This window comes from Brachycentrus maculatus, unplaced genomic scaffold (genome assembly GCF_059751285.1).
Source record: "Brachycentrus maculatus isolate JH-2025_06_01 unplaced genomic scaffold, ASM5975128v1 h1tg000297l, whole genome shotgun sequence".
In the NCBI taxonomy this organism is placed as follows: Eukaryota; Metazoa; Arthropoda; class Insecta; order Trichoptera; family Brachycentridae; genus Brachycentrus; species Brachycentrus maculatus.
This window is the reverse complement of record NW_028281048.1, coordinates 1,776,276-1,795,327: the sequence shown is the minus strand read 5'-3', so window position 1 is coordinate 1,795,327 and position 19,052 is coordinate 1,776,276.

Here is a 19,052-nt window from a genome sequence, read left to right as displayed (position 1 = left end):
AAAAATAAGAAATATCCAATATACATTCTTTAAAAAATCAGACGTGAACAGACATCGCTCACTCCTTTCAAGAACGTCATAAATCGAAAATCACCAATTTTCGGTTGTGCATGTTTTCGGAATGCCCAGAAAATGTACTACATATATCCCAGCAAAAGAGGCATATTTTTAACCTAATATGTACCCGCTATAGGACAGAAAATGTTGTTATAGAATTTTGATGAAAAGGCATTGTTTAATCATTTTTTTAAATATCCTAAATATTTTTCAAATGGAGAAAAAACCCTCAGGTTTTATCTAAAAAGATCTGTTGCACAGTAAAAAGTTCAATGAGTGACTTGATATTTATTTTTAATATATTGTGTTATATTTTTAAACATTAAAAACGTTCTCCTGAAAAATCTAGTTTTTTTGATTTATGACGTTCTTGAAAAGCGAAAAAGTCGAGTGAGCGACATGTGACGCCTCCGGTAGTCCCCGAGATGGAATGAATTATTTTTGCGAATATGCACGTTAATCAGATGCGTACGTCAATGTTTGTTTCTAAGTTACATTTGGCAGAAAGCCAATGCGTTTTTGTTACATTTCATATTTTATCGTATTTTTACACCATGTAAATAAATGTCATGGATAACGCTCACACACCTATATTCCGTTAAGTAAAGGTCAGTAGCTTCGCAAGTGTTAAGTCAACTGTTAACCATGGCTTATAAATATTTACATATAGAGTATACCTTACACCAGAGGTGCTCAAAGTGTGCTTCGCCGAGCCCGGGGGCTTCGCGAGGTCTCTGCGAGGGATTGTTTTCTTTGGCAATAGCGAAAGTTTTATTTTAACACTGAATGAGTTCGTTTGTCGAGTTTTGCATTCAACCTACTATCATCCTTATTTTTTCCAGATCCATGCTTCAGTTCCATACATTAGGGTTGAATACATATTATAACATATTATTTCTTACCTTACGTTTTTTATATTATCTCATTTGTATTTTTTTGTATTCTCAGTTATATTTTCTCATTTATGTCTTTTTAATAGGCTTCTTACCTTATGTTTTTTTTATATTCTCATTTGTATTCTCAGTTATATTTTCTCCATTCACTACTAATGTTTTTTTTTATTTGTTTCTTTGGGACATGCTTCATACCCTATTTATTATACCAGTTTATTGTTTTACATTTCACCATGTATGTATTAGTTTTGTTTAATTTTTAATCTTTTTTTAAACTTTGTTATTTGTGTTTCAGTCTTATTAACCTTAATTTTATGTCCCGAAATGAGAAAATGAAATTTTTTATCGGGAATATTATATGGGACTTATGTTTGTAATATGTTTTGAAGATAAATAATTAAAATGGAAACTATTTTTTCAATTTACAGTATTATTTTGTGTATTGCGTGTATTGTGTATTTACTATTGTAGAAGTCAGTAAAGTGTTTAGTGTATAGGGTATAGTGTTCGTATTTTTGTATTATTTTCATATATTACAATTGAATTATGAACATCGAATCGGATTTTGTTTTTATTTAAGGGATCCGTAAAATATTTGACATTTCAAAAGGGTCCGTCGTTGAAAATGTTTGAGAACCTCTACTTTAGATATTTCATACGGTGGGAAAGCGTTTTTATAGGAACGTTAAAACAAATCATTTCCGTTTTCTATCAATATTTTTTTGAATATAAATACATGCAAACACTGGTGGTACGCATTTCCGTTTGCGTTTTCAGTTAGAGGCAAAAAGGGTTACAAATAAATTATCTGAAATTGCGTGGTGTAATGGTTAGCTTGTTTAGCTTCTGTGCTGGAGGTCCCAGGTTCGATCAGAAGGGGGTTGAAATAAATATTAGTGATTTTACACTCTGATTTTTTCATAAATAATTCCCTGGGCTGGTCCCTGAAGCGCAGGTGTGATCACCTTTCCTTCATGTGTTAACGTCACTGATCAATATCACTAGTCTGTTTTCGGTTAGTTGGAGGATATTGCTTTTTAGCAATAAACCCCGCCAATACACTTATTTATTTTTTATACATGAGGTTTAAATAAATAAAAATAAATAATAAAAAAAATGGTGAATGTTACACGTGTGTAAAGTGATAACTTAAACCAGCCTATGACGGTCGCAAGCCCCGTGAATGCCCAGACTACCATATTATTCCTTATCTTTGCTGAGATGTCATAAAATAATATTTTGTAAACTGTTTAGCTTACAAAGTATTTTTCTTTTTATATCCAGATGATTTTAATATGAAAGCACATCAATTTACCTTTTATCCGCTACGTTTAATGAACTTATTTTATATTCTAGAGCTTAAGCGCTAACTAAGGAAGGTTAGTGTACAGTTTACGATATCAATTAATTATTTTTTTAGCGAAATTAAAATAATATAGTTCCCTTGAGCAATTCTCGCTGTATTAATTTTCAGACGAAAGGTTATTGCTTCATTTCTCTTAAATTACTTTAAAAAAACTTAAAAGTATCACATAAATTATCAAAATAATAAATTAAATGAAAAATTTAATTTATTGATTCGGCAATTCATTTGTGGTAATATTTAAACGTTTTGAATTAAAGTTAAACGTGGAAAATAACACTATTTAAAAGTGGTATTTTTTTCATTATTACATTACGTACATTCCATATCTGCCTTCATACTCCACCTCAAGGTTATAAATAAAAATAAATAAATAAAAAACTATAAACTCGAAAAATATGTAGACTGTAAATACGAAACTATGTGTTTTTAGTATATACATATTATATTATTATATTCTCAATATTATTAATATTTAAAGCATTTACTTTGTGGATAGTCATTTTAGTTATTTTTATTTACAAAAAGGTTAATAATATTACTTTATAACCACTCACCGAGATTTTTATGTCTACCGGTTTCGAGACGTACCCGTCTCTTCGTCAGGACAATCACTACTACAGCATGCAAACAATACTACCTTTCACTACCATAGCACTATTTACACACTTAAAACTACACAAAATGTTTAACACACGCGATTTTTGGTCGACCCGAAGACCAACATGCACTTAAGGTTTCAGCACAAACATGCGTTAAGAGCCGAGGTTATACATACACTAGGGTTTAATATATTATTGAACCAGCTTAACCGAATTTGAATCAAATAATGGACTATAAGTAAAACTTATAGTATACGCATGTTGGTCTTCGGGTCGACCAAAAATCGCACGTGTTAAACATTTTGTGTAGTTTTAAGTGTGTAAATAGTGCTATGGTAGTGAAGGGTAGTATTGTTTGCATGCCGTGGTAGTGATTGTCCTGACAAAGAGACGGGTACGTCTCGAAACCGGTAGACTTAAATATCTCGGTGAGTGTTTATATACTAAAATTATAAACCTTTTAGTAAAAAAAAAGTTTTATATCATTTTAAAAAAAACTTCTTTGTCTTCGTTGAAATACGATAAGACATTTTTCAGAACAAGGTTTTTAAAATATCTACGATAACAAAACGTCTTTAATTTTTGTCAGATTTTGACTCGTAGTTTTATCTAAAATAATCTTAATTTATATTATCCGTATACACAGCGAACGCGATACGATCATGTAAATAAACACAGTATAATAAAAACTCGGTTTATTTGTATTCATCCAGCAATACCAATGATTTATTTCTGGAGTATTATTCACAAATAAGATGTTTGGAGTTTTATTAGGATAAAACATCAGTCAAAACATCGGCTCACAATCCTTTGTTACTAGAATACAAATATTGACATCTTTTACGTTGTTAACCCTCGATCTACCGCCAAGAAAAACTATAGTTAACTACCGTTATGGGTCTAATGGACCCTTATGCAAAGTTTAGTAATTTCTTTACTCGTAATCCTAGTGTACGTTGTTGTTCTTCTCCCTTTTATTCCTTATTACTGAAGGATATGACTCTTATCGAAGCAATTCAATTCAATTTAATTTTTTCAATAATTAATATATACAATACATGACAAACTTACATTTATTAATTAACTTACATATTATTTATATAAATTATAAAGTAAATTTTATTAAAATAAGTAACAAGTCAAAATGTACAAAGACTCTTGTCAAAGTAGTAGAGGAATCCCGCTTCGGAATACTCTCTCAAACACATAGAACAGATCAATATCCGGCGTAATATTCTTCAGTATAGCAGAAGCTCTTCCTACAGGCATAACTACCGGCAGGTTGATCCCGTTTATAGGAATGTGAAACAATCTATGCCGACGCTGTCTTAGGTAACTATCGAGAACATACAAACCAATGCTCCGCATAATTTCAGGATTATCGATCTCACCGCGTATCAATCTATAAATTGCGTAATCAAATACACATTTGTTCTTGTCTCTAAACTATTATATCTAAGCATACCCTGTAGAAACTCATGTAGGTAGAACCAACGATAATACCCATACTCTCTCATATAGAGATACCTACCTCAGAAAATTCTTTTGGACTTACACATTCCGCAATGACTCTTCTCTAGTTATCCCTTGACTGCACTGCACTTAGCGCTCAAACAACCAATGTGCCTACTCGGCTGTCCAAACTTAAAACACAGTAAGGGACACATTTTTTTTGTAGTACGTTTTTTTGCATTTTTGGACTAAGTAGAATCTACTGAGTCCAAAATGCAAAAAAAACGTACTACAAAAAAAATGTCATTTACTGTGTTTTGAATTTGGACAGCCGTACTGCTGTCTTAACTTATATCTATCTCTCTATCGTGTAGACATCTCCATATATTTTTGTTTCCTGCATATAGTTTACATATCATATTTAGAGTTTCAACCGAACACTTATAGTTACAATAAACCCAACATTGACATTTCGAAACGGGCCCATAGGACCCGCTTGTTAGATAGAGGGTAAAGAGTCCTACGAATTTGAGAAGAAAAAAAAATAGTACAAATGAATGCCACCGTAAGTACTCCAGCCTTTGCCTCTTTTTCTCCCAACTGACGCTCACTTCAACATTAGTTACTGATGCGAGGCCAAATGATGTATGAGGATATTTATCAGTGTAATATTTGTTTATCTACCATCATAAATGGTGTCATAAGCTGCGCGTCAGTTGGGGTCTATGAGGGAAACCGCGTCGTTATAACGTGTACAAAAATCAAGAGAAATATCGCGTCACCAAAATATTACAAGTTTTTGCAGACAGAACGATGTTTATTAAATAAACACATGTCGCTCACTCCTTTCAAGAACGTCATAAATCAAAAATCGACAATTTTCAGTTGTGCATGTTTTCAGAATGCCCAGAAAATGTACTATATCCCAGCAAAAGAGGCATATTTTTAACTTAATATTTACCCGCTACAGGGCAGAAAGTGTTGTTTTTTGCATTTTGAAGAAAAGGTTTGTTTAATTATTTTTTTTTAATATACTAACTATTTTTCAAATGGAGAAAAAACCTTCAGGTTTTACCTAAAAAGATGTGCTGCGCAGTAAAAAGTTCAATAAGTGGCTTGATACTTATTTTTAATACTTTGTATTATATTCTTAAACATTAAAAACGTTCTCCTGAAAAATCAAGTATTTTGATTTATGACGTTCTTGAAAGGAGTGAGCGATGTGGAAAAATGTAAAAATATTTATTTTTATTTCAGTTAATATTTTTTTAAATATATAATTACACAAGTTTCTACCTTCAAAATATTGTAATATATATATATATATATATATATATATATATATATATATATATATATATATATATATATATATATATATATATATATATATACACACACATATATATATATATATATATATATATATATATATATATATATATATATATATATATATATATATATATATATATATATATATATATATATATACACACATATATATATATATATATATATATATATATATATATATATATATATATATATATATATATTAAATTTGTGTAAATAAATTATTGAAATGATTTTTTTTTAGGTGCTGAAGGGCAAGTTGATTTGGATCAGACAAAAATATAGACGCTTTCCCCTTCTCCCAATTTAGCGGCAATTGAAAGGAAAGAGTGAGAGAATAGTTTTACTCATTTCATCGCTTACGTTATCGATAGTGTATGCACATGTGTCGAGTGTATGTAGCATAGGGAACCAGCAGACGCTTGCATATGCGTCGCGTCGTATCATGTCGCAGGCCGATCCGTGTGCACAGTAGACGCCCGGCTTAACACAACACCATATTATGTGCTGGTACGTAAGTTTTAACGCGAGTAAAGGCGACAGAGGTGTAACATATTGATTATTCTCAACCCCGATGATAGTAAATGGGTCCCTTGTGTAACGAGACGGTAATTGCTTATAAAATGCTCGTTAGCAGACACTGGATACAATCATTACACTACTAGTGTGTTTACGCGACGACCTTAGCGCGGATCGCCCCGGGAGGTGGCGCCATTTGCCTCTATGAACTCTAAATCTGACATTTTACTACATCACTATTAATAGGTCTTACAGCCAAATTAAGACTTTAATTACAAAAGCTCCCCAAGTCAAAAAAATCTCACTAAAAGGAAAAAAACGTTAATTTATCAAATACAAAAATAGATTGAAAACTTTCATTAATATGCTGAATATTTATTACATACTACAGGACAGGCGCCGCCGCCGTGGCGTAGTTACGAGACGCTCGACTGCAAAACTGGCGTTGTGAGTTCGACGTCCGTCAATTGTGAAATAAATTCAAGAAATATTTATTTTCAATAGGATTAAGTCCGCCTCTGCAGTATAATGGTCGACACGCTCGGCTACCTTACTAAAGGCCTCAAGTTCGATTCCCAGGGGTGTTAAATAAATATCGAAGATTTTTCACGTTCAAATTTATTCAATATTACCCTGGACTGGTACGTGAATCGGAGGGCTGATCACCTTTCCTTCATGTGTTAACGATCACGATAACACTGCGTTTATATGATGTAGTGCTCTATGCACCATTGGGTGCGGATAATAGTTAGAAGAAAAAAAATTCTTTTCAGATATTTTAAATAACTTTTATTTTTAATTCCACATTTTTAAGTTACATGGATAGAAATTAATATATTTTAACATGAATTAATAATAAATATCCTGATCTTCAACACATGAAAAAAATGCCCTCCGCCTCAGGTACCAGTCTAGGGTAATATTGAATAAATATAAGTGTGAAAAATCACCTTTATTAAATTGACCCTGGGACCTTCAATACGGTAGCCGAGCGTGTTGACCATTACACTACGAATATACATAAAAATATAACGTTATCTAAAAAAGAAAGATTCTTTTAAAAAAAAAACACAAAATATACAATATACTATATAAGCTGGAATTTTTTACTCCGTTTACTATTAACATAGTTCAAAAGAATAAAATTCAATGTTTGTCGAAATGAAATCAATGTTAGATGGAAGATTTCGTTTGAAGTGTTCTCGGCGTAGGATCTTTCTAAGGGTTCTCTTCCTTCGGGGTAAATCATCGTTTCGTTCCTTATCGAACGATTCGCTTCAACCCTTCATTTCGTACCGACCCTTATTTTAGTACAATAATATGACCTATCATGTTTCCGATAGGGCAATGGCAACATCACGTACAGGATGTTTAGGAAATCTATTTTCAATTTTAAAATTAATAAATTTTAAAATTGAAAATATTTTATTTTTTACGTCTATACTAGTAATTAGATAGTTTATTATTTCATAGCATGTATAAATTTATATGTGTGTATATATTTATATATATATATATATATATATATATATATATATATATATATATATATATATATATATATATATATATATATATATATATATATATATATATATATATATATATATATATATATATATATATATATATATATATATATATATATATATATATATATATATATATATATATATATATATATATATATATATATATATATATATATATATATAAATATATATATATATATATATATATATATATATATATATATATATATATATATATATATATATATATATATATATATATATATATATATATATATATATATATATATATATATATATATATATATATATATATATATATATATATATATATATATATATATATATATATATATATATATATATATATATATATATATATATATATATATATATATATATATATATATATATATATATATATATATATATATATATATTGTTTTTCGTCTTATTATTACATAAAAATATAATATGTCAATTAGTACATATTTTATATTGCTTGACTAACTGGAAGAGTCACCGTTTGTTATAGATTTTAGTACAATTTTTATTTTTATTTTAAAGGAAATACCACGATAAACTTAACTTTTTTATGAATTATAAAAAATATAAGATTATTTATACTTTATATTACAATACTTTTTGTCGCTATTTATCAACTACTCAGCTTTTAAATTTATCCGAACCCGAGTATATGATATAAACATTAAAGAAACCTCTTTAAAATAAAGCTGACGTTCTGTCATTTTACCGCTGTATGAATGAATGTGTGGAAATAATATTCACCTCTTTATGAGAGAAAACTCTCCCGGTCCATTGGGTTTTCTTATATCTACGTATGACTGTTGATATGTATACATGTTGGGAAGATAAAATAAGCCCCAATACGTATCTTTCTATTTTATAGATATTTTATTCACTCTCTATATTTTTTAAAGCATATATTGTGTTTTGCACGGAGTCACTTCGTACCATGGATCCCCTTACCGTTGTTTAGTCGTTTGAAGATTTACTGTCGCATGTTTGTTTTTCAAAAATACCTTTTGAAACCATAAAGAAAAAGAAAGACAAATCTATCAAACAGGAACATAATCTAAATATCTCATTTAGTTTACTACGCTTTGTCTCTCTTTTTAAATATACAACAGAGTATGTACATATTTTTTTTGTCATTTTATAAGATAGTTTTTTTTAAAACTAACTTTACTCCACTTAAATTACACGTAAAAAGGATAAACTTTACATAAATATGCATTTATAAATAACAAGAAAACGCGCTAAGAGTGTCAGAAACAAAGACTCTCAAAAAACAAGGAGCATATCTGGCAAGAGTCTACGAGATAGAATAAGGAACACCAGGATAACAGAAAGATCACTTAAGCCAGCCAGTGTCAGGCCGTGATTTCTGTACAAAAATAATTGCTATGTCTTTGTTGAGACACCTAAATTACATACTTATTTCGAAAAGTTAGAAAATTAATGTTCCGAAAAAATCTTTTTTATACTTTGGAATTTGTGAAATTATTTTTAAATAAATATTTAAGAAAATTCAGTCTTTTTTAAATCACATTAATTTTACACTATGTATGACGTAAATTATTTAATTAAAACCATTATCTTGACTTATTTGCGGAAATTAAAAATAGAGAATGTTTACATATTTCTTATCTTTTTTTACGACGGTCAGTAATTTTAAAGTCAATATTTTCTCTATTTAAAATGGTATTTTTTAAATCTTGAATATTGTATAAAATTTAAATGACATGCGGAAAAAAACCCGAGGTTTTTTTTTAAAGATATTTTTATAAAACCTCATTAAACAAATAAATTACGCTGAAAATAGGGTGCGTATTAAAAATAATACTTTTTAAAAATAAGACAGATATTTATTTTTCTTCAATTATTTCTCAAGCTAATATGAAATTCTTTAAATATCGTACTTCAGTCATACTTCGTTAAATAAGCGTTGAAAAATATTGAAGATTATTTTAAAGATATATTTAAATATCTCATGGAAGTACCATACATTAACTACGCTGAAAATAAAGAATTAATTAAACCTGCACACTTTTTGTAAGTATACTTTTTTAACGAGCAGTAATTTTTACATATTTTAATGTCATTTTTAAAACATCGTTTTACGTTTAAATTTTATACAATATAATATTAGGATTAAAATACTTAAAGATATTTTTTGAAAATATTCTTATATTAAAAAAAACAATCCTTGTAATACAAAGAAAAATATATAACAAAAATTTAATATCCCAAACAATTACATCATAATTAGGAATATATAAAACATACTCACTTTTAGACGTCTTCATTTCATCGTAAAAGAACCAGAACCCGCATAGTTTGTTTATTTTCAGTAACCCTAGTTGAATGTTTTGTCCATAATTTGTGTCAATAGTGTTTTTATCATCGGATCACGCTGGTACAATACTCGTCACTAACAATGTTTATAAAATCAATTTGCACTCGGTGATTGACAGTTCACGTAATTGTCATTGCACATACTTGTAAAAAAATCAACAAAAAAAACTGATAAGTTAAATTTGCCTCTACATCTTTAAAAATAATAATAAATGTTTGTTACATTTTTGAATTTTAATGTGGGTATAAAATAATCAAAAATGAGTTTTAACCTGTTGATTCTAAGGGAAATTCAACAGTATTTCCATCTTTTTTATAAGTAAATAATCCAATAATTATATCTTCAGTACACTAAAAGTTTTTTTAGGTTATTTTTCAATTATTCGATAAGTTTTAGTTTGTTTAATTTTCTTTGAAAAGTTTCAAAGTGCGTGAAATTTCGATGTCTGGAGAGCGTCGCGGTGCGGCGACAGGTCCTCGCGGATTGGCGTTACGGCGTCGACTGACTGAAAGCAGACGGAGAGTCCGTTTTTCGCTAGCAAGCTTCGCGACGAACACTGGTGCCGTGCATAACGGAGTAAATCCACATACATACGTATAATCCACATACGTAAATCCACATACGTATAATACGTGCGCGAGATAACAAAGTAAAATACAGTAAAACCTCGATATAACGACCTACTTAGGGGGAGGGGTTGAAGCCGAAAGATCGTTGTTTAAAAATAAATCAAAAAAACGTTTTTTTTTAAATGAGCCCCGCATATTGATGTAAATAAACAATAAAAAACACAAACGAAATTCTATTTATTTATGGATTTGGCGCTACTCATAGAAATGTTTGTAAAATCCATATACAACAAGGTTCAATTTCCTTCTTCGTAGCATAGTGGTCATCGCGTTTGGCTCCCATACTCAAGATAATCAAAATCAAAATAAATACATGTGATTTTCAACTCTAATATTAGGCGTATTAGGAGAATTTTAGGCGTGCGGTGGTTTGACTTTGTGAGCAATGAAGAGATAAGGCGTAGGACGCAGCAAATCTTGGTCACAACTCTCGTCAAGAAAAGGCGATTCAGTTGGCTTGGCCATGTACTCCGCATGCTTCCTGAGAGCCTTAATCAAGCTTGCCTCTTTTACAAGGCATCAGGTTCGCGCCGCCCAGGACGACCACTGCTGACAATTCGTCGGCAGTTCACGTCAGAACTTCGGGACGCGGATCTGACTTGGGAGGATGCAAGGGAGCTGGCAGCCGACAGAAAAGCCTGGAGACAGTTTGTGGACTCCATATGCTCCACCTAGGGAGCGGACATGGTTTATATATATATATATATATATATATATATATATATATATGTATATATTTATTAATTTATTATTACCCTAGACTGGTATTGAAACGCAAGGCTAATTACCTTTCTTTTGTGTTATTTTTTACGATCAATATTAAACTACATATTTATAAACGTTGCAGTGTTTTAGTTTCAGATTCATAACAACAATACAACAGATGTATTGTATGAAGTATTTCATCCTCTCTGCATACACCACACAAAAGAACGTGATCTTAGTCATTGAAATATGTAGGCACATGAAGGTTATCAAACTATAAATAATAGGATTTGTATATGGGTAGTCGCAGTAAAAAATTATAATAACATTTCTGTAGAAATTTGAAAACTGTTAAGTACTTTCCTTTCTCTTTATAATGACTAATTTCTGAAGTTGGTAACACGGTGTTTTTGTCAGCAAAAAAGTTAATGTACCGAACTGAAAATTGAGACCGTAAGCAGCTTATTCATTTTGGAAAGAATTTTACTATCAATGTTTAATCATAATATTTAATTTAATAGTGGAAAAAAAGCACGTCGAATTAACCTTTCCGGGGTGCAAAAATTGGTGTCCGACTTTCTTTGGGGAGTGAGTGAGTTCTTTTTACATGAATATATTTTTATTATGAAGATAGAAATTATGTTTATTTTCTTTTACATAAAACACCTATTCGATTATTTTTCAATCATGACAAAATTACACATAAATATCCACAGATGTCATTGCTATACAAGAAACATCATACTGACAAAACTGACAGACGGACTTCGACGTTCATTAACGTCCATACTCCCGGACTGGTTAATACTGTATTGCAACAAAAAAGTTGCGGATACACGTTTGAAAGAGAATTTAATATACCTTCATATGATATGTAAATCGATTTGCTTTGTAAACGAAAATTCCACATACGAATAACAGAAAATATTATTTGTTGTCATCTCATCAAAGATGAAGAAGAATATGGAAGTCTGGGCATTTACGGGCCTGACAACCTTCATAGGCTGGATTAAGTGATCACTTTACACACGTGTAACATTCACCAATTCTACCCATTATTGACAACTACACTACTCTAATTCTTGGATGTTCTATATATAGGACAGGACAGAAGAGTGTGGCGTTCCATCCTCTCTGCCTACCCCTGCGGGGAAACGGCGTGATGGTAGTAGTAGTAGTATATATAGAAACCAGTTTTGAAACATTGTTCTTGAATCACTAGAACTTCACTAGAGACATCTATTGGTGAGATGAAAAGAAACTTTTTATTGAACAGAAACTCTTTTATTAGTATGTGAGGTCCGAATCCTGGATTATAATCACACACATAAGAAACACCAGAAAATATCGATTTCATTTTTATTATTAACAGAAAATACATATTTTTAAATATATACTTTTTTGAATTGTAGCGATTTTTTCGTATTAAAATGCATGTTCTATTGTTTATTATTGCAAGTAAGATACCAATGTCCGCCTCCGTAGTGTAATGGTCAGCACGCTCGGCTACTGTTCTGGAGGTCCCGGGTTCGATTCCCAAGGGGGGTAAAATAAATATAAGTGATTTTTTCACTGTCATATTAATTCAATATTACCCTGGACTGGTACCTGAAGCGGAGGGCTGATCACCTTTCCTTCATGTGTAAACGATCAAGATAACACTGCGTTTATATGACGCAGTGCCTTATGCACCATTAGGGTGCGGATAAGGGTTTTTTTATTATTATATCTGAATTTAGTATTCCGACGAATTTTTCAATAATTTTTTACTATCCAAGTGTTTTTTATTATCCATTATTATTATTAAGATACCAACTGGGAATTTAACAACATTTCCTATGCTAGCACACAATAAGCTGAGATATGTCCTACGAATATTTTTATAAATTAAATCAGCAAACTGCTGTTTTATGGTATCGGTAAACAGATGATAGTATCAGTTCGTCTGATACAGGATTATGTGATAAAATGTGATAAATGATTTAACCAATATCACACTCTCCTTATCGACGCTTGACATCAGTGACTCTCAAACTAAAATACGGTAAAAACAACTCAAATATTTATTGATTTGGCGTTTAATTTGTAGAACTCCATTTTAATTTATGTATTAATTTTAAATCGAACACAGATTTTTTGAGTCTATTAAGTTGTATTTTTACAAATGTTTGATATTCGTTTGATAATGCCCTAACAAGGCGAAACAATTGTCACAATATAATGTTTTATGTGTTTTTGTTAATAAAATAAAACTTAGTAGACTCAAAAAATCTGTGTTTGATTTAAAATTAACAGATAAAACAGCTCAAATACGTTATCAATAGACTATTTAGACCATTTTTTTTGTATTTATCTATGTTAATAAAATAAAAATATGTTAATTTGTACAAAATTTAAGACGGGTTGTAGTCCCGTGGTAAGTGTAACAGACTTTTAAGTCAGAGTTCCTTGGTTCGAACCCTCTGTACCACAACTTGATATCTATTTCTTATAATGAGCCGCTTAGGCTCATAGAAATAGTATGAAAGTGAAGTATTTTCGTAAATAATAAAAACACAATTATTCATCTTTAAAAAATAATAATAATAACTTAACTTATTTACTGAAGACAGTAATGTTAATTTATGCAGTAGTAAAAATACCTACAACACATGTTTCGTATCATGAATGTTACAAGTGTATAAAGTGATCACATAAACAAGCCTAAGACAGATCGTAAGGCTTGTAAATACCCAGACTTCCACATTCTTCTTTAACTATGTTTAAATATCAATAAAAAAATCTTGAGATATTTAAGTACATAAGTAATCGTAAATTTATATATGTTTGAACACGTATGTATGATTTTTTTTGTATGTAAGTTACAAATACATGATAATAATTATAATAAAAGTGCACAACATTAATACAAAAGATTAACATAAAAATTATTGCATAAAACAAAACTCATTATCTCTTCTATAATACCTGTCTTGGATATAGTAAAAAACCCTACAACAGGTGTTTTTATCTGGAAAACGAATAAGAATATTTTGAAAAACAGATATTTTGACCGCATTAATAGCGCTATTTCAACAACGTTCAACAACGTAACAGCAATATAAAACATTTTTCGAGGCGGACAGCGTGCTTTTTGACAACTGTTAACATTTGTAATTATAAAATTAAACATTTAAGGAATTTGTACTATCTTTCGAATGTGATATGATTTCATTCATTAATTTGGTAGTCAGTTCGTCGTAATATCAATATTTTTTTTATTTTAAATTTTACTCATTAAATACTTTGATTTATTTACGTACGAAAATCCTTTTTATTAAGTTTGTTTTTATTTTGGAACCACTGTTCGACAGGTATTATAGAAGAGATAATGAGTTATGTATTATGCGATGATTTTTATGTTAATCTTTTGTATGAATTTTGTGCATTTTCATTATTATAATTTTTATTTACAAATGTTATTTTTAAATTTACATTACAATTTTTTATAATACATACATATTGTATATAAACGTATACGAATTTATTAAGTACACTTCTATCTTAAGATTTTTATTGATATCTCAACAAAGATGAAGAAGAACATGGATGTCTGGGCATTAACAGGTCTTGCGACCCGTCAAAGGCTAGTTTAAGTAATACACGTGTAACATTTACCATTTTGCCCATAATTGATAGTAATAGTACTTGAATTTCCGAAGTCATAAAGAGGCGAAGAATGTTTGCCTCTGCCTGCCCCTGCGGAGAAGCGGCGTGAAGGTAAGTTAGTTAAATTTTGTCGTTTTATTTTTTAAATTTATTGTTGAATAAAATCCTGAACGAGAAAATAATATAAACACACTCTCATGTTCTAATTTATTAAGTGTGTTAAAATTAACCCGTTTCTTATCAAAAACCAAATTGGGTATTTACAACATTTTTAAGTGTGTCCAAATCGTGTTCTCAAATCTTAATGGCTCCACTTAGGAGTTAACTTTTCATTTTTGACATCTCATCAAAGATGCAGGAAAACATGGAAATCTGGGAATTTTCATCTCACCGATAGATGTCTCTAGTGAAGTTCTAATGATTCAAGAACAACGTTTCGAAACTGGTCCATATATATAGAACTTCCAAGAATTTGAGTACTGTGGTTGTCAATAATGGGTAGAATTGGTGAACGTTACACATGTGCAAAGTGAACACTTAAACCAGCCAATGACGGTACTCAGCCCCGTAAATTCCCAGACTTCCATATTCTTCTGCATCTTTGACAAGATGTCAAAAAATAATATGAAAATAACTCCTGTAATTGGAGAAAATCCAGATTTTGTAAGCAAGTATTTGGACACACTCAAAATGTTGTAAATAAATTAACTGGTCAAGTTATAAGCTAAAATAATACAAATTAAAATGATATTTTCTGGCATTTCTCATGTATGTGATTATAATCCAGGTTTCGGATCTCATTTACTAATAAAAGAGTGTCTGCTCAATAATATAGCTAATTTTCATCTCACTAACATATGTCTCTAGTGAAGTTCTAGTGATTCAAGAACAACGATTTGAAATTTGTTCATACATATATGTTGTATATATATATATATATATATATATATATGTATGTATATATATATATATATATATATGTTTATATATATATATATATATATATATATATATATATATATATATATATATATATATATATATATATATATATATATATATATATATATATATATATATATATATATATATATATATATATATATATATATATATATATATATATATATATATATATATATATATATATATATATATATATATATATATATATTTATATATATATATATATATATATACATATAAATATATATATATATATATATATATATATATATATATATATAAATATACATATATATATACATATATATATATATATATATATATATATATATATATATATATATATATATATATATATATATATATATATATATATATATATATATATATATATATATATATATATATGTATATATATATATATATATATATATATATATATATATATATATATATATATATATATATATATATATATATATATATATATATATATATATATATATATATATATATATATCTATATATATATATATATATATATATATATATATACATATATATATATATATATATATATATATAGAACTTCATTTTAATCGAGATTTTTTTTCTTTGGTCATTTCACAATCGCCAGTCGTTCATATTCCCCACCCTACTTATATACAGTAGTAACCCTTGAGTAGTGGATTTGTCGAGGACTATATTTATGAAGCATTATCATAATGCATCGTTAGATAAAGCGGCTGTATACCAGTTCCCTGAGTGGTTTCCACGGACACTAGATTACCAGGGTGATGGCGCCAACAAAGGATCGGTGAAAATATTATGAAGGCATCAACAAGATTCATTAAGATAATAAATTTAATACTTAAGAAAACGGTGGGAAATCCAGGTTACTTGCTCTTAAAGAGAGTTATGAAGTATGTACTAACAAGGTTCAGATTTTTAAATACATTTTTATTAAACTTTTTTATTAGCTTGTTAAAAGAGAAGATATTTTTAAATGAAGAGTTAGACGGTCACAGTTAATTACACACTTTTTGCTTTTGTTAAAGCGTATCAAAATATTTACTATTCTTTCCCTAAAAAAATATCTTTTCTTTTCTAAATAGCAGTTTATTTTTCCCTTACCTCCTTTACTATCGTTATATAAAAAAAAATAAAAACCCTTATCCGCACCCCAATGATGAATAGGGCACTGCGTCATATAAACGCAGTGTTATCTTGATCGTTTACACATGAAGGAAAGGTGATCAGCCCTCCGTTTCAGGTACCAGTCCAGGGTAATAATATTGAATAAATATTACAGTGAAAAAATCACTTATATTTGTTTTACCCCCCTTGGGAATCGAACCCGGAACCTCCAGAATGGTAGCCGAGCGTGCTGACCATTACACTACGGAGGCGGACAAAACTACTTACTATCGTTAAGTGTATCAAATTTATTCCCCTCCTAAATTTATAGAACAGAGAGTGCTGGACTGATAATTTTAATTTCTGTCGTTTCATTGGGGATCAAGTTAATACCTCAACAATATGATGTGGTGCCCTATGCACTATCTAAGTGTGGATGTGTATTAAAAATAAATATTCTCCTCACAGCATTTTCAGTGTGTTTAAATACTTGGTCACAAATCTGTGTTTCTTTACTTTAGAGCTATTTTACATTTTTGATTTCTCACAATATGTAGAAGTGTTCTTTCAAAGTAAGTCAATATTTTACTGTCACAGATATCATCACTTTTGCATCCCTCTTCAGAGTGCAAAATTGTTCATTTAAAAATATACTCTTAAAAATACTGCTGAAAAGAGTTCCGGAAATGATGTATCCTAAATATAGAGCAAATTATGAAATGGTTTGACTTAAAAATTTGACACACTCTGTGTGTGGAAGTTTTTGGTAAGGGAATGTTATTAATTATGAGCATGTTAATGTTTTAAATGTTTTAGAATTTTATAAACCCTAATGATGACAAGGTTTTTGTTGAAACCGGTAGGTTAAAGTGTACTAATAATAAAAAAAGTGGTTAAAAACAAGTTGCTTAATTTTATAAAGTTTTTAAATGTGCCACAAAGTATCTGCGAAAAACATTCAAGAAATAACTTAAAAATAGTTAGGAGTAAAATATTTATTTTGTATTCTGACAATATCATTTTGCATATCGTTGACAATCATGTGTAAAATTGTAAACTTTACACAGTGAATAAATATATGTGTATATTTTTTTATGTAAATAAATATGTTTAATTTTTTTAAACTCGTACAAATATTATATTTATATACAAATAACCCCCAGATAGAGAAACTCTAGCATATACTTATGTGACATAAATTCATTCAAATTTATATGTTTAAAAGTTGTTTTTTGCTCACAAATAATTATTTGTGAATAAAAAAAACAATGTGATCCTATTCAAAATAGAAAAAATTAGGATAAGAGGAGAGATAATGAAATGAAAAATATAAGAAAACACAAAATTGCAGAACAATCGACAAACCTAATAGCAATATACAGTATTTTAGGAAATATCTGGGGTCATGATCGGTTTCAAACTGAAAGCAGTTCATACTCGAACATAATAAAGGAGGTATGCTGGTTCTAAGGATCCTTAATAAACCCATGAATGGTTATGGTAAGCTGTATTAGAGAGTAGCATGAGGGATTCTTATGTATTATTGCTCACTCCAGAATTAAGTGGTTTTGGCACGTTAGTGCACATATAAAAGGTACTAAACTAGGGTTGCCATTCATCCCGATACGTCGAAACATGGCACCATTATTGACAGTAATATCCCGATATTCCGACGGCCCAAATAAAGTCCTTACAGATTTATATCTTTTTTATATATTTTATTAAATATATATATTTTTTTCACTTTTATTATATTTGACCAGTAACCGGGTTTCGTCGTTACGTAAATGCAAAACCCGGTCGCTGGTCAAAT